Source organism: Nannospalax galili, unplaced genomic scaffold, assembly GCF_000622305.1.
Source record: "Nannospalax galili isolate Female #2095 unplaced genomic scaffold, S.galili_v1.0 scaffold6, whole genome shotgun sequence".
Lineage (NCBI taxonomy): Eukaryota > Metazoa > Chordata > Mammalia > Rodentia > Spalacidae > Nannospalax > Nannospalax galili.
In genome coordinates, this window is record NW_008355036.1 from 851,069 (window position 1) to 869,922 (window position 18,854).

At 41.2% G+C, this 18,854-nt stretch overlaps 1 protein-coding gene across 4 annotated transcripts in view; it reads right to left on the bottom strand.

Annotated features, from left to right (window-relative positions):
- The window catches only part of Aplp2 (amyloid beta precursor like protein 2), a 71,597-nt gene that overhangs the window by 52,363 nt on the left and 380 nt on the right, over window positions 1-18,854 (bottom strand). The gene's annotated exons all lie outside the window — the stretch shown is intronic.

An 18,854-nucleotide genomic window follows, 5' to 3' on the forward strand; every position in this document is an offset into this window, starting at 1 on the left:
GTACATGAAGTTATCAGAAAAAAGTGATGGGGAGATATGGGAGGAATTGGAGGGGAGGAAGTGGGCAAGGATTTGATCAAAACACCTTATATATGCATGTATGAAATTCTCAATAATTTATTTAAGAAAAAAAAAAAAAGCTGGGCACAGTGGCAGGCATCTATAACCCAATAATGAGGAGGAGGAAGATGGGTCCCTGGAGTTCACTGACGAGTCAGTCTAGCTGAATCTGAGCATTCCAAGCTCAGTGAGAGACTTTCCTTGCCTTAAAAAATAAGAGTGACTGAGGAAAACACATCAACCTGGGCCTCCACACCCATGAGTATACAACCATGAATACATATATGCATACACACTAAACAAAGCAAAACATCACATGAGCAAGATATGCACATCACTTAGGTGTTCTGCTACTAGCATGCTATTCATTTCAAATCTCAATTACTTCTAGTGTTCTGAAGAAGGAAATCATACTTGAATACTCATTTCTAGCATCTAATACATTCCAATCAATGTAACTGAACTCTCTGAGTGTGATCAATGTTCAAAGAATCTCCACCTAGAGAACAGCAACCATCTACCAAATCATAAAATAAGCATTTCCACTCCCATTAAAAAAAAATTATTATTTTTATTTTATGTGTATGAGTGTACTGCCTGCATGTACGTGAGTGTACTCATGTCGTGCAATGTTGCAGAGGTCAGAAGAGGGCTTCGGATTCCCCTGGAACTGGAGTAACAGACAGTTCATAGCCACCATGTGGGTGCTGGGAATCGAACCCAGGTCCACTGCAAGAGCAGTCAGTGCTCTTAACCGCTGAGCCATCTCTCCAGCCCCACCTCTCCCATTTTTTCATTCTTATACATTATAAAAATCTGGGCAAAGGCCGGGCATGGTGCCACATGCCTTTAATCCCAGCACTCAGGAGGCAGTGGCAGGTGGATCTCTGAGTTTGAGACCAGCCTTGTCTACTGAGCGAGTTCCAGAAGGAGACCCTGTCTCAAAAAGACCAGGAAAAAAAAAAAAAATCTGGGCAAAATATATCAAATATTCAAAGTTCCAATATTGCTGCAAATATCTAACCACTAGCTAGTAAGAAAGCACCCCAAATTTGTTAAAAATGCTTATGCAAAGCCGGGTATGGCGGCACACGCCTTTAATCCCAGCACTTGGGAGGCAGAGGCAGGCAGATCTCTGTGAGTTCAAGGCCAGCCTGGTCTACATAGTGAGTTCCAGGACAGCTGGGGCTGCAGGGAGACCCTGTCTCAAAAAGACTAAAAAAAAGTTTATGCAAGAGTGTAAGTGTCCAAATCCAAAATCAGGTATGAAAGGCGGTTTTAGAGGGGTGAGCACTGCCCACTTAAAATTTCAGCAAGTCTCCAAGACCCAAACCACGAAGGGTCATTTATTTAGAAGACATGCTATAAAATATTTAATACCCTATAAAATTATTCAATATGTTAAGTGGGAAAAATGGATTATAAATATATAAAGGGGATCTACTCTTTGAGAAGATGTACAGAAAACAAAATAGATATTTATCCATATGTTAAATTTGTTAATTTTTTTTTTTGGCTTACCAGTATTTTTAATTGTTCACAATGACTACACATTTCTTTTTTAACAGGATTTATGGCAAGAGTCATCACAATAATCATTTGTAAAGAGTCAACGTAGAAAAAGATTTTTAAAGGAGGAAGAGGAGGGGGAGGGACTGGAGAGATAGTTCATTGGTTAAGAGCACTGGCTGCTCTTGCAGAGAACCCAGGTTCAGTTCCTAGTACCCATAATAACCATCCTAACTCCAGTTCCAGGGATCCAACACCTTCTTCTCACCTCCAGAGGCATTGCATGCACATGGTACACTTATATACTTACACTCAAAACACTCATACACATAAACAAAAATTTTAAGACAAACTTTACATGTGGGTGCATAAGCATGTGAGTGCCCACAGGCACCAGGACCTGAGCTTAAGAATGCTGAGCACACATTCTATCACTGAGCTTCAACTCCTAGACCCTTCAAGAATATTTCTAACAACACATTTTAAGAAGAAGCAAATAAGTAAGAAACATCACACACATTCAAGTCATATTCTGCTACTGGAAATGTAAATTCCATATGTGTTAGTGACTTGGTGATGGGGAAACAGTGAAAAACTGCATTGTTTTCCCCCTTTATTTTGTGATTACTAATGAGTGCCTATTCCAAATTTCTGGCTAAACAATGAGTGCCCAAATAACTACCCTTCTCCATATGTCTTTGCTACCCCATGCTGCTCAGAGATATCCTGTCCTCCAGGGCCATCTGTTCTCCAGCTAGCACGAAATCCAGAACAAGTTCCTCACTCACTGGTGACTGGTTAAGTTACTTATCTGTACATGTTTTGGTCCTTGTAAGACAGAGATGATTTTAATTCCCATCAAGAGGGTTGTCCTGATGATTCAATGAAAGCACACAAACACTAGACACAGTAACTACACCGTAACTCCCACCACCTTTTATTGCTCCTACCAACACAAGAATCTACTACTTGATACCTGCTAATCACATGAATAAAAGCCAGTCTTAAAGACAAAAAGAAAAGGTCCACAGGAACCCCAGGCACCAGAATTTTAGACAGACTATAAGCCATGTCCAAAGATATTAAAAATATATGTAATATTGAGAATTTTGGCTGTGACCTAAAAAGAAAAAGAACAAATTTTAAATTATAAAACTGAAAACCACAACAAATTAATGCAGTATGTAGGGGTTGGGGGTGGCACTCAGCTACAAGAGTGCTTGCCTAGTATGCACTAGCTCACTGCCAGCACTACATAAACTAGGCACAGTGGCACTCAGGAGGTGGAGGCAGGAAGGTTAGAAGCTTAAGCTTATCTTTGGCTACATAGACTATGAGGCCACCCTGGGCTATAGGTCACCCTGTCTCAAACAAAAAAACTCAGTAAATGAACTTACTGGCAGATGAAGAAATTGTCAGTAGGCAGGAAGATGAGTCTAAAGAATATAATAAGTGAGGAGAAATATCAATACACAGTAGGGCAATGCTTTAAGATTTTTTTTAGAGTCCTATGGGAAAAGAGAGAATTAGGAACAAGTATTTAGATATTAAAAGATTTAAAAAAGAAAATAATTGAGAACTTCCAAAGTAATAAAAGGCATCAAATCAAACAGATTGAAAGAGCTCCACAGCAATGAGTAAGAACTCACACCTAAAAGTCAGGCATGGTGGTGGACACTAGAATCTAGCACTTGGGGAGTGGAGGGAGGAGGATCAGGCGTTCAAGGTTATCCTCGGCTACAAAGTGAGTTCCTAAGCCTGGCCTACATGAGACTGTTAAAAAAAGAAATTCACACCTAAAAAATGCAGCACTAAAATTTCAGAAAACAAGATTCAATAAGCTTAAAAGTAACCAGAGAAAAGGGTCACAGATGATCTTTAAAGAATTAACAACGATACTAACAGCTAACTCCAATAAGTGGTATGTAACATTCAATAGCAGAAAAGAAGATCTTTAAACTGATAAAAGAAATTCTATTCCCAACTGATTTTGTCAACAAAAGAAAAAGAGATACAGAGAAAGAGTACATGGAAACCCTCACATTCACAAGCACCTCAAAAGAAAAAGGTATTTGAAACCAGGTATGGTGGCTCACATCTGCAACCCCAGCCTTTGGGTGAGAGGCAGAGGCAGACTGCAAGTTCCAGGCCGGCCTGGGCTGCATATCAAGACTGCCTCAAGAGCAGGGTGTCCCAGCACTTGGGAGGCAGAAGCAAGCAGTCTCTGTAAGACTGAGGCCAGCCTGGTCTACATAGAGAGTTCCAGTCCAGCTGAAGCTATAGGGAGATCCTGTCTCAAAAAAACAAAAAACCCGTAAAAACTACCTCAAAAAAAGGGAGGATGAGAGACATTTAAGGATCTGTTTAGATCAGTGAAGACTCATGAAATAAATGTAAAAATATTTCATACAACGTCACCAACTGAGCTAAGCTTACTCTTAAGACAGTTTTTAAAAATTTACTTTTATTTTATGGGTATGCGTGTTACGCATGCATGTCTGTAAGTGCACCTGTGTTGTGCAATGCCTGCAGAGCACAGAAGAGGGTATAACCTCTGGAAGTGGAGTTACAGATGGTTGTTAGCCACCATGTGGGTGCTGGGATTTAAACCCGGGTCTTTTCCAATAGTAGCCAGTGCTCTTAACCACTGAGCCATCTCTCCAGCCCCTCTTAAGACAATTTTAAAAGTTTTTTTTTAAATTGGTAGAAATTTACACCACAAAGGTGATGATGAAAGATGCAAAAAAAATGAACAAAAAGAATTACATGTGTGAGGCTGGAGAGATGGCTCAGCGGTTAAGAACACTGACTGTTCTTGCAGAAGACCTGGGTTCAAATCCCAGCATCCACATGGCAGCTAACAATTGTCCTAACTCCAGTTCCAGGGGATCCAACAGCCTCTTCTGTCCTCCTCAGTCATTGCGTGACACGGGTGCACTTACCTACATGCAGACAATACACGCACACACATAAAATTTTTAAAAATTAAAAAAAATAAAGGATTACATATGTAAACCTAAATTGAAGGTTCTCAATTGGGTTACCTGAAGAAATGTTAAGAAATACCAACAAAGCAGGACATAGTGGATTAGGAGGATCAGTTGTCCAAGGTCATTGTTGGATACCTAGTCAATTTTCAGCCAGCTTCCCCCACATGAGACCATTTCAACAGAAATTAAAAGAGAAGACCAGCCAGGTGTGGTGGCACATACCTGTAGTCCCAGCTCTTGAGAGGCAGAGGCAGGCAGATCTATATGAGCCCAAAGCCAGCCTGGTCTACATAGTAAATTCCAGGCCAGCTGGGGCTACAGGGAGATCCTGTTTCAAAAGAACAACAACAAAAAGACAAGACCAGTAATGATTAAAACTGTCCTACCATACCAAGTAATCCTGATGCACTCTACCTGAATGGGGACCCAAGCATCTGTTTTTTAGAAAAATTTCCCAGAGAGAGTTGGTAGCCACCAATCTAAATTTATGTGAATGTATAAAACAAGGTTTGGTACAACGTCTGTGATTTTAAAATGTACATGAAAGCAATATACGTAACAATGGCATAAAAGTTGAGAGCTTAAACACAGTATGTTCTATGATCCTCATAGCATCCAGAAAATTATAAATGTTCTAAATAACACTAATAAGTAAAGGATATTGAAATTTATTGTGCATGTGTCTGTATGCATGTTTGTGTGAATGTGGGAGTATGTGAGGCAGAGGCAAGTACCATGTATGTAAGTATGTAGGTCTGAGATCAACGTCAGGTGTTTTCCACTATCGTTCTCCACTTTATTTTTTGAGACAAGCTCTATCACTGAACATGGAGTTCATTAATTTGAGTAGGCTGGCTGCCCAGCAAGCTCCAGGGATTTGCCTGTCTCAATCTCCCTGGTACTGGGATTACAAATGCATGCACCACACCCAGCTTTTTCACATGGGTTTTGGGGATCTAACTCAGATCCTCATGCTTGTGTGGCAAGCACTTTACTGACTAAAACCATCTCACCAGCCACAGAATATTGAAATGTCTAAAGTAACCACTAACAGGTTATGCAAATATAGTCACGAAAACCCAAATGTTATTCATCAAATTACATGTAAATGGGCTATATATTCTACTAAAAGACAAAGACTCTCTACTCCAGAAAATAAAAAATCTAAAATATAAAGATGGAAGCTGAATGTGGTGGAACATTCCTATAATCCAGCATTCCTGTAATCTCAGCACTCAGCAGGTTAATGCAGGAGGATCAAAAGTTCAAGGCCAGTCTGAGCCCCTGACTGAAAACACTTCAACAATTTTTTTTTGAAGAATGGAAATATTAAGCCAAAATACTGATAAAGAGGCTGGGGAGAGGACTCAGTCAGTAAAGTGACTGGTAACATTCAATACCAGGAATGGAATATACGCCTTAAAAATGAAAAAAGAGATAACTCTACCTGGTGCCAAATAACTTTTTTACTTTTTTTTTTTTTTTTTAAACATTTTATTTATTTTGTCCAGTGTGGTGGCTGGCCCATGCCTTTACTCTCAGCACTCAGGAGGCAGAGGCAGGTGGAGCTGAGTTCAAGGCCGACTTGGTCTACATAGTGAGTTCCAGGACAGCTGGGCTGGGGCTACAGGGAGACCTTGTCTCAAAAAAACTAAAAACAACAATAACAAAAAAACACACACACACAAACACACACAAAAACATTTTATTTATTTTGCATACATGTGCGTACTTGGGTGGGTGGGTGTGTAAAGTGCAGGTGTGGAGGTCAGTGGACAACTTGCAGGAGTCCACTCTCTCATTCCACCATGTGGGTCCCAAGGATCAAACTCAGGTCATATTTGACAGAGGGTACCTTTAACAGGGACATCATCTCGCCAGCAATACTTTTTTGGTGTTAACAACAGAGGTTGGGAACAGAATTTATCATTTAAAATTACTATTACTACTACTATTGTGTGTGCATATTGTGGAGGGGGGCATGAGAGCAAAGGTTAAAGGACAACTTTGTAGGGTTGGTTTTCTCTTCCCACCTTTATATAGGTTTCAGGGACCTAACTCAGGTGGTCAGGCTTGCCCAGCAAGTGCTTTACTCACTGAGGTTATCTTTTCAGCTCTTAAAGATCGTATTTCATTTCTGGTATTGAACATTATGAATCACTTATTGGAATTAGCTGTTAGTATAGTTGTAAATTATTTGAAGATCATCTGTGGCCCTTTTCTCTGGTTACTATCAAACTTTTTTCTGTTGAATCTTGTTTTCGGCAATTTTATGCAAGCATGAGGACCTGAGTTTGATCCCAGCACCTACATAAAAAGGCAGGTGTGGGGGCTGGAGAGATGCCTCAGCAGTTAAGAGCGCTGACTGCTCTTGCAGAGGACCCGGGTTTGATTCCCAACACCCACATGGTGGCTGCAAACCATCCTTAACAACAGTTCCAGGGGAATCTGAAGCCATCTTCTGACCTCTACAGCATTGCACGACACGGGTGCACTCACATGCAGGCAATATACTCATACACATAAAAAAAAATAATAATAAAATAACAAAATATTTTTAAAAAAAGGACAGGTGTTGTAGCACATGCTTGCAATCCCCAGCAAGATATAAGGACTCCTAGGGCTTACTGGCTAGGCAGCCAAGTCCAATCTAGGAGCCCAAGGTCCCAGTTAGAGACATATCTCAAAAGACAATGGACAGCTCCTAAGGAATGACACTTGATATAGAACCCTGGCCTTCACCCACGTCCATCGTGAATATGCATATAAACATGCATCTATACACACAATTTTTAAAATATTTTATTTTTATTTTATGCATATGCATGTACTGCCTGCATGTAGGTAAGTGTACCCGTGTCATGCAATGCCCTTGGAGGACAGAAGAGGTTGTCAGATCCCCTGGAAATGGAGTTACAGACAGTTGTCAGCTGCCATGTGGGTGCTGGGATTTGAACCTGGGTCTTCTGTAAGAACAGCCAGTGTTCTTAATGGCTGAGCTATCTCTCCCATCCATAATAAATATTTTTTAAGTAGTAAGGTAAAACATTACTGGATGCATTTTGAAAAGTATGAGGGTTTTGTTTGTTTTCCTGAGATACAAAAAGGCTCAGAGCAAAACTTATTAGAACTAAGAGGAAAAAAAAAAAGTGTACATAAAAATCACTGGTGAAGGAGGGCTGGAGAGATAGCTCAGTGATTAAGAATGCTTGCTGTTCTCTTCCAGAAAATCTGAGTTCGGTTCCAGCACCCATGTTCAGCAGCCCGTAACTGCCTTTAACTCCAGCTCCAGGGTACGCCAATGCCCTTTCTTTTGGCCTACACACACACACACACACACCCCTTCCCCCCCAAAAACAGTAAGGATTAAATATACCTTTCTTAGTAACTGAAAAAATTTTTTTGAAAAACCACTGGGAGGGGCTGGAGAGATGGCTCAGTGGTTAAGTGGCTGCTCTTGCAGAGGATCCCAGGTTCAGTTCCCAGCACTTACATGGTGGTCAACAACCATCTGTAATTCCAGTTCCAGGGGATCCAACACCCTCTTCTGGCCTCTTTGAGCACTGCACACATGTGGTACACTTACATACATGCAGACAAAACATTCATACACATAACAAAATAAGCAGGGCTGGAGAGATGGCTCAGTGGTTAAGGGCACTGGCTGCTCTTGCAGGGGACCTGGGTTCAATTCCCAGCACCCACATGCATCTAACAACTGTAAATCCAGTTCCAGAGGAATCCAGAGGAATCCAATGCCCTTTCTGACCTCCACAGGCATTGCACAACACAAGTGCACATGTGGGCAAAACACTCACACACACAAAATAAAAATAATAAAATACTTATATTTATAAAAAAGGTAATAATCCAAACAACATGAAAACAAGATCAGAACACATACAAAATAACCAGGAATGACTACAAAATTCACATTCTCTTCATGCACACAATAAAAATTTTATTATTAATACTACATTTCAAGAAACTTCACAGAGACTGCAGTCAAACAAATCAAACACTCTGATCACAATGCAATTAAGCTTGAACTAGCAGACAGAGCCAGACATGATGGTGCATGCCTTTCAACCCAGTACTCGGGAAGCAGAGGCAGACGGATCTCTGTGAGACTAAGGCCAGCCTGGTCTTACATAATGAATTCCAGGCCAGCTGGGGTTATAGCTAGTCAGGTCACAGGACATAAGGGAGAACCTAATACTAGTTTCCTACTAAACAGTTATATTAAACTGGCTCTTAATGACATTATTACACCCATAGTTTAATGCAGCTCTCAACTCTCACCAGGGAAGCTTCCTATGTAACAATGATGATTAACACAGAAACCTACCACAGGCCAACATGCAGAGAACAAGAGGCTGCAGAGTGTTTATCCTTGAATAGGACACCAATACCAAACTTCTGCCTCCCAAGGCTCAAGGATCATTTCAGAAGACGGAGCAGAACGATGACCACAAGGAAACAGAGTTTTCCAGACAGCTAGTCAGTTACTCATATGAACTCACAGCAACAGTGACAGCATGAACAAGTCCCACGCAGGATCAAACCAGAAAAAAATCCCAGGATAGACATAAGAAAGTGGGTAAGAAGCTCCAACCCCATTTAAAGAAATTTTGGCAACTGATAGCTGTTGGGAGGGGCAGAGTCTCTTTCAAGCATAGGACTCTTAGTAGGTTAATGGGGTTCCAATGGATGGACCCACACTGCATGACATCTGGAGACACAAATCAGACTATATAGGCCTACATATACATATACATATACATATATATGAGAAAGTATAATGAATTGGGCAATGGGCAATAAGGGGAGGTATGGATAGGGGAGGGAATCTAAATACCATCAACTTATGTTGTATGAAAATCACAAAAATTCACTTAAAAAACCCAACTTCCAACCCCCAAAACAAAGCAAACATACCTGTTAATAATCTAACAAGAGATGTACAAATCTCTATGCAGAAAGCCATAAAATACTGAGCACAAAGGACCTAACTTAAAGCATATGCTCTTTTCCTAGACTGGAAGACACAGTTAGAAAAATGCCTATTTCCTTCAACTGATCTATAAACTCAATGTAATCCCAAACAAATTCCAACAAGTATAGTTTTGATGGCATATGGTAAACTTACATAGAAAGAAATGGGTTAAAGAATAATTAAAGCATTACTGAAATAGCCAAGTTGTTCTAGAAGATGTAAAACCTTATTTAGTAATAACAGAGAGGTCATAAGGAAATAAGAAACTTAGATGGAGCCAGGTATGGTGGTGCACACCTTTAGTCTCAGCACTTGGGAGGCAGAGTGAGGCAGATCTCTGTGAGTTCAAGGCCAGTCTGCTCTAGCATAGCTAGTTCCAGGCCAGCTGGGGGCTACAGGGAGACCCTGTCTCAAAAAGGTTTAAAAAGAAAAAGGAAAGAAAAAGAAATTTAGATGGATTCACAAAAATAGAAACTTGAGTTTACATTAAGTGGCGGGGCTGAGCAAAGGAAAAAGACACCTGATGGCACAGGCCTAAAATCTAGCTACTCAGGAGCATCACAAGTTCAAGGCTACAGGGTAGTTTAAAGCTGGCCTGGATACTTTTTCAAGACCCTGTCTCAAAATAAAAAAGGGTTGGAGAGACGGCTCAGCGGTTAAGAGCATTGTCAGCTCTTGCAGGGGACCCAGGTTCAGTTCCCAGCACCCACATGGCAGCTAACAACATCTGTAACTACAGTTCCAGGGGATCTGACACCCTCTTCTGACCTCAACAATGACACAGGTACACTTACATACAAGCAAGCAATACACTCACACATATAAAGTAATAGAAAAATGAAAGCGAGATATAGCTCAAGTAACAGAGTACTTGCCTAGCATGTATAATGCCATGGGTTTAATATCAATACCACCACAAAAAAAGAAAAAGCCCAACCTTAACAATGAACAGAGCAGACTGAACATCTGTATATGGGAAAAAAGCAGAATTTCTTCAAAATATGTGATTACAAGAGTAAAGGGTTTGATTACTTCAGCAGCTGAGCATGTGCTGAGCAAGCCAGAGGCCCTGGGTTCAATCCTTAGAGCCTAAGAAAACAAAAAGATTTTCAGCAAAGCCACAGAGAGAACAGCATTATCTTAACCTCAAAGTGGAAACAACTCAAATGTCCAAGGGCAGAGCAAGTTGTAGTCTATTCATACAATACAGCAATAGAAACAAATGAACCACAGTTATGCTCAGTACAAACAACTCTCAAAATCGTGTTTCGTGAAGGATACCAAATACTTAGGAATATGCCGAATGATTCCATTTACATGAATCTAAGGAGGAGAAGAAAAAAAAAAAAAAAAAAAGGAAAACCAGAAATACGGTGGTGAGGAAACCAGAGTGCAAGACTATAAAGAACAGCAAGGAGTAAACACTGTAAAGGTCAGGGCAACAGTCACCTCCAGAGGGCAGACACACTGACACTCCATGTTCTCTTTACCCTTGGTGATGATTCATGAAAACACACCAGGCTATTTTATGGAACTGCAACTTTTAAAAGCTCGAAATAAGCAAAGGGCGCTAAAGCTCAGTTGGCAGACTGCTTGTTTAGCATGCACAAGGCCCTGAGTTCCATCCCCAGCACAGCATAAGCCAGGCATGGTGGTACACACCAGTAATTGCTGCACTTGGGGAGCTGAAGGCAGGAGGGTCAGAGTTCAGGGTCATCCTCTGTTACATAGGGAGTTCAAGGCCAGCCTGGGCATGGCACTCCATCTCAAAATAAAATAATAATAAAGGTAGGGGAGTTAGATCTCTGAGACCCAAATGGTAAAAGGAGAGCACCAATTCCTACAAGTTGTCCTATGACTTCTGAGCATGAGAACACCCTCTCATACACACACACACACACACACACACACACACACACACACAGAAGAAAAAAAAAAAAAAAACAAAAAAAAAAAAAAAAAAAAACAGTAAGAAAAGGCTCTCCATGCTGGTTAAGGGGGGCAGCAAGGATGCTGGGCACCTTGACACATGACTCTCCCTCCTTATTTCATCTCAGGTATCTTCACATTCTTATGTTATAAAATCATTCCAGTAGGCTCAGATAATAAACTCAGTATTAATGAATAAATTTACTAAAACTCTAATAAAGTCCTAGCAAGTCCCATGAAATCATGAATGGGAACAGGAATGCTCAACTCTCAAGGGAAGAGTTACTTTTGGAAAGTAACTCAGTTGCCATGATTTTGCATCTTGAGTATGTTAATTTTATTTTTGTTTTGTTCTTTGTTTGCAGCTCAGGTTGGCCTTAAGTCCCTGATCCTCCTGCCTCCACATCCCCAGGGCTAGGATCACAGAGGTGCCGCTACACCTCAATTTTTGGCTTTGAGCTGCCTCAGCCTTGAGTGTTGGGATTGCAGGAGCTAACTCCCACACCTGGCTAGAGTTTATTGTTTTTAAGGCTAAAGCAAGCACAGTGAGTGTTAAGATGAACAAAACTAGATGTTTAAAGATACTTTACTGTGAGGCTCATAATTAAAGGGATTAAAAAATTGTACTTCAATCAGCTCATCTCTTGGCTCATCCAGCATGAGGACCTGAGTTTGGATCTCCAGCTTGGGGGTGGGGGTGGCAGACAGGTGAACCCCCCAGAGCTTGCTGTCCAGCCAATCTTGCCAATTGGTGCACTCTAGATTCAGTTGGATACCCTGTCTCTCAAAAATTAAGGTGGAGTGGGACAAAGGAAAACACCTAATGTTGACCTCTGGCTTCCACACAACACATGCACACACACTACATAGATACAGAGAGACACACATCCCAAAAAAGAGAAAAAAACTGAAGTGGAGAAATTTAACATTCGATTGCCTTTTCCAATGTCTCAATCTTGCCAGTTAACTTCTAACCCAGAGGTAATTCAAGTAAGAATTTGTTTCTCTTTCAGCCAACTCGACTCCACAGCTTCCCAAGTAGGGTGCCCATGTGGCAGACACCGGGTTGCAATCACCAACACCCACATCTGCTTTTCCAACCAAGCCCAAGGCTGCACCCTCCTCCTGGCCTCCTGCTTCAGAAGGCGAGTCCCATGGGTCTGAGACTGTTGAGGTGGGACCATCCCTCTTCTGCAGAGCCTTGCTTTAGTTAGAAACACAATACAAATTTTGGCCAAAGGAGTCTTATGCCAGTGCACTTTGAAATGTGAGTTTGCCCCAAAAGGGGATAAACAAGACAATCTCTTCTTCCTCCAGACATCACAATCACCAGGGAATTCGTCTGATGAAGGCAGAGTAAAAAGCCGGCTGGTGAGCCTCTCAATGACTAACCTTAAAGGAGTCCCACACCAAACACTGAGTAACTTTCTGAACCTCGATCTCCTCCTAATCATGTTCATCACTGACCATTATTTGTAAAACACATCTGGTGTTGGCAGCCTTTTCTCCAAACAATGCCATACCCTGATTCTGATAAAACACCCCACAGGGCATGTCTTTAAAAAAAAATTTTGTTGGGGCTGGAGTGATGGCTCAGCAGTTAAGAACACTGGTTGTTCTTGCAGAAGACCCAGGTTCGAATCCCAGCATCCACATGCCAGCTAACAACTGTCCGAAACTCCAGCCTCTTCTGACCTCCTCAGGCATTGCACGATAGGGGTGCACTTACTTACATGCAGGCAATGCACTCATACACATAAAATAAAAATAATAAAAATTTTTAAAAAGTTAAAAACGTCAGAATACAAAGAAAAAAGAACAAGCTTATTAAAAAGGGTTTACACATTATAGAAAAAGTCACACAAGTTTTTTTTTTTTAATCATTGGAAAACTGTAGAATGGTAAAGTCCACTGCACTATAACAATGGCTTCGAAGAGTCATTGTTAATTTTGGTCTTTATCAGTTTTTAATATCATGTATATGAAATTATAGAAATCTACAACCAAAAAAGTAAACAGGAAACTGACAGAGTTGAAGGAAAGAGCAGTGGACTTAGAATAAGACAGATTCACGCCTTAGCCAGTCTAAGTGACTTTCAACTCATGCTGGACGCACTTTTAAAAAAAGTATTTTTATGTGTATTGAGAGTACTGCCTGCATGTAAGTAAGTGCACTTGTGTCATGCAATGTCTGAGGAGGTCAGAAGTGGGTGTCAGATCCCCTGGAACTGGAGTGACAGATGGTTAGTTGCCATGTGGGTGCTGAGAACAAACCTGGGTCCTCTGGAAGAGCAGCCAGTGTTCTTAACTGCTGCATCATCTCTCCAGCCCTGGACCCACTTTTTCAGTGGTGGAAAGAATACCTGTGGGGGGCGGGGGGGCTTTCTTGTTTGCCACAGTTGCTTCTCTACTTGTATATCAGCATTACCTGGGAGCTTTTGAAAGAGCTCCATCAATAATGAGCCTAGAATCACCCAGGTACACTTAATACAGCAGAAAGTACCCGGTGCATGCTTGCACTGTGGCAGTTTGGCACCCAGCACAGAACCATGAAAGGGGTCGGAACTAGCTGAACAAAGACGAATGAAAAGTTAGTTTTCTAATCTTCCTATTTTAAAAACATAACAGTTGTGTTTAATACAACTTCATTAAAAAATAAGAGAACTTCGGCTGGAGACACAAGTCAGGGTAAATGCTTATCTAGCATGTATGTGCATGGTCTTTGGAGTCACTCCTCAAAACAGCAAAAACTAAATAAAACACTTCATGGCAGTTATGTTAAAAAAAATTCCCTCAGCAAAATTATTAGTTGTAGTGATAGAAAGAACTAGAATCCAATTCTATTTTAATGCACCTTACATGGTTTACTTTCCATTTTAGGTCATAAATCAAGGTATAGTATACAAAACTTAATTAAGCTTCAAGGTAATCTAGTTTATCTCACTAAAAAACAACTCATGAAAATTGAATTAGTGGCAATTTAGAATTCTCTCAACCGCCCTTCCATTGCAACTGCAGTTACTGAACCAAGATTGCCTTGTACCTTTAGTCACACAGTAAAATTCTTTTCTTTCAGGTTTTTGTTTTGTTTTTTGACAGGGTTTCACTATGTAGCTCCAGCTGACCTGGAACTTGCTATGTAGATAGACCAGGCTGGCCCCAAACTCAGAGACTAACCTACCTCTGACTCCTGAGTACTGGGATTAAAGACGTGCCACACACCTGGCCTTTCAGTAGTTCATTTTAACAGAACTCAAATAATTGCTGGTTCCAGCTTCAACATGCCTTTTTATAGTTTCTGCACATCATCTACAAAGATAGACACCACTAAAATGTTTATAGTGAGCTTCCCTAGACTGTATGATTTCAGGTTAATTTTCACTTATTATCTGCTTTTTAAAAACCTTAGAGTGAGAGACTGGAGAGATGGCTCAGAAGTTAAAACACTGGCTGCTCTTGCAGAGGACCTGGGTTCAGTTCCCAGGACCCACATGTCAATTAATAATCATCCATAACTCCAGTTCCAGGGGATCAGATGCCCTCTGCCTGACACAGGTGCACTTACATACATGCAAGCAATACACTCAAAATTTTAGTGATTATGTATTACCTATACAATTTTTCTAGTTACTTTAAAAAGAAAAAAAAGCAAACCAGGTGCAGTAGCCCATGTTAGTGATCCCAGCACTAGCAGGCTAAGGCAGGGCAGCATGATTCTGGGGCCAGTCTGGGCTATACAGCAGCAAGATCCTATCTCAAATAAGCAAAAAAAAAAAAAAAAAAAAAAAAAAAACAAAAAAAAAAAAACCTGAGAACTCAGTAAAAGTGAAAAAAGATTTGAAAAGTTATGTTTTGATATTCCAGAATCAAGAGTATCAGATAAAAGTCTGACCTTCATGTTTAGAAAAATTATATAACCTTTTACATTATTACCAGTAAGAGTTCAAAAGCTCATTAGTTTAAAAAAAAAAAAAAAAAAAAAAAGCCGGGCATGGTGGTGCACGCCTTCAATCCCAGCACTCGGGAGGCAGAGGCAGGGGGATACTCTGTGAGTTCGAGGCTAGCCTGGTCTACAGAGTGAGTTCCAGGCAGCTGGAGCTACAGGGAGACCCTGTCTCAAAAAGACTGAATCAACTGACAACCTGATACACTTAACACAGATTCAAGTATTGCATCAATGTTAAGTGTCCCAAGATTGCTAACTGTACTAACATTGTATAAAGACAATGCCTTTGTTCTGAAAAATACCTATCAGGTTTTCAGGGGCAAAGGAGATAATATATGCAACTTACTTTCAGATCAAACAAAATAATGGAATAGAGCAAATGATAGAATAAATTCTCTCCTCTGCTCCAGGATGCTGGGTACTTTGCTGCTGAGCTATATCCAGATATGTGAAAGCTAATTCTGAATATGGGAAATGCTAAAGGTCAATGAAGGCTAAAATTTGAGTTGTTTGTATAATTTTGAATTTTTGTAAGCTTTAAGTACTTCCTAAATAATGTAATTTGAACTTGAAAAAAAAGTAATAAGAAAAAAAAAAAAAACCAGTCCAAATTGTGCTTTAAAAACAAAACAAAACCCTCACTGGGGCTAATGCCCAACAATCTGAAGCAAGACCACTAGGAAAAACATAACATATTCAAAAATTGTGCAAATAACACATTCAGGACCCAAATGGAGCAAAATCGGAAGTCAGCACTGTCCAGAGAGAGAGGTTAAATTTTCTAGTAGTCACACCAGAGTGCAACAAAACAGAAAATAATTTAAATCCATTTTAGTTAGCAAATGTATCAATATAAAATTGAGAGGTTTTTTTCATACAGTCTTGAAATCCTGGCATATATTTTATACTTCACAGTACATCTCAACTCAGAAGCTAAACTTTCATAGCAAACATTTGTTTTGCACTTTATTTCAAAAAAATGAACTTTAAAAAGTAGATTCACAAAAATCTTGCTGCAGAGGCTTTATTTTATTCCCCGCCCCCCCCCAGCCAACAAGCTGCCTGGCGGTTAAAGGTGCTTATCACCATGCCTGCTGGCCTGAGTTTCATCCCTGGGATCTACACGGTAGGAGGATGGAACTGACTTCCCCCAAATTGTCTTGTGACTGCCATACACGACACGCACCCACACATATAAAATAAATAAATGAATGGATTTTTAACAGTTTTTCTTTCCTATTTTCAAATGTAAACATTAATTTAAAAAATTCATCCTTCAGCCACATCAGGCACATAGCAAGCAGTTACATGTAGCTAGTGTCACAGTATGGGACTGCCCCATTTCAGGTGAGAATGGATCAAATTCCCTCTACAGAAGGGCCACCCAGTTGATAAAACTTACTTTCATTCTAATACTATCAGCAAAGATTTTAAAACATAGTTATAACAGAAGTATTACTCAGGTACAACTAAACATGCCTTATACCACCCACTACAAATAACAATGCAAAGTCTCCTCTGCCTTTCTGTCATACTGTGAATTTCCTGAAAACTGCGAATCAAGGAATTCTCTTACAGACTTGGCAGAATAAATTCGAGTTCTGGCTGTCAGAAGCTTAAAGTACCTTGGAAGGGGTGAGATTTTGGCACAGATACTTTTCCTAAATGGGACTGTGCACACAGGAGAGCTTGTCCTGGGGTTTATGACAGTAAGTGACCATGAGAGGCGTGGTTTTTTTTTGTTGTTTTTTTTTTTTTTTTTTTAAGACAGGTGTAAGAGATTAATTTAGTCACCCCCAAGCAACACTAAAGATTCACCAATCAATAATTCTGTGCCAAGTAACATGATCAGGGATTTGGCAAGAATCCCCTTGGCTAATCTCAATGAGAGCCTTTCCAAAGGCATCCTAATTTAGGGCATTCTCACCTAAATTAAGGCTTAAGCAATCCTGACAGCAAATAAACAAAATCAAATTAAACACATGTGAATACAATTCTGCCAGTTAGCATAGGAAAGAGTACTTCAAAGATAGCTTTGTGTGGACACAAATACAGTTCCAAAGAGCAGACAGCACCATGAAACCGTATTTTAAAAGCATTTTGCAGAAATATATGACTCTTCTCGCTAGTCAGACTTTTCAATTGAACAGTGTATGGCTGCCGAAGTTAATCCATAACAACTTCTGATTTTGCTATTCCCCCCCACACCCCTTGGATGAATTCTTTATAGTGAATTCACTAGTGCCTTAAGCTTCACATACCACTGGGAATTGAGGTTGATTGTGAAAAACGGTTTCTAACGCCCTAACCCATTAAGTTCCACCTAATATATAAAGCCCTACCACCTCCCCCTCCCCCTCTCATCCTATTTAGTCGGTTTTCATGCGACATTTTAGCATGGAGGCTAAAATCTAAAAGTCCGTGTATATAAACATTTCTAAAGACAAGTCCTTCAGGATGAATACAAAGGTTTTAAGCTGTTCCATCGGAGAGGATTTTTTTTTTTCTCGTTAGATTCCTTCTACCCGAATAAAAATTCACAAATTCTGTAAAAAATGAATACATTCTTAAATCACAAAGTTCTCAGGAAATATCTATTTAACCAAATACAATCTCTCTGACATTAGCACAACACGCAGAATTCAATAGTGATTTTTAAATATAACGAGTAGGCACAAGAAATAAACTACAGCAGAAACACTTCCAGTCCAACAATTCAAGCACTATTTCGAGAAAGCTAGTAAAAATAAAGTCTAGGTCTCCGTCGACCACAGAGGTTCCTGCAGGGCGGCTAGGTGCAGACCACGCGGCAGATGCCAATCCACACCCGACCCGGTCACCCCTGCCGGGTCCATCCGCCTGAACTCGCGCCAACCGCCAGGGACCCCGGCCACTCCACCAAGCAGAGACGCTTAAAGGGGTCACCTCTGGTGCCCAGCAGCCAGACTCTGATCCTGAGAAAGTACCCCTAAAAGGCAGTTTTCCCAAGGTACTCCCAGGTACTATCCTAAAGGCCAAAATGCCCCCCAAAACAAGAGAGCGGGTTCCCTCTTTTACCAGGCAGGGGCAACGGCTGGGAGGCGGCGGACCGCGCAGAGTACCCCGCGGTCTCCTCGTCACCGGGCTCCCTCGGCTTCACGGCTGCTCGCCATGGGTAGGGGCCGCATCCCCACTGCCAGGTCCACCTGGCCAACAAAGGCTGCGCTGCGGCCGCCGGTGCGAGTCCAGGGTCGGAGCTGCAGGGGGAAGCGAGGGGGCGTGCGCCCGCCGACCCGGATCCGAGCTGCGGGGCCAGGTGCGCGGCCCGGAGCCCGCCAGGCCTCCGGGCGCACAGCCCAGGCTCCCATCGTCCCGCGGGAGGGCGGGGCGGGCGGCCGGTTGCGCGGGGTCCCCGAGGATGCGGCGGCGGCGGCGGGACCACGGG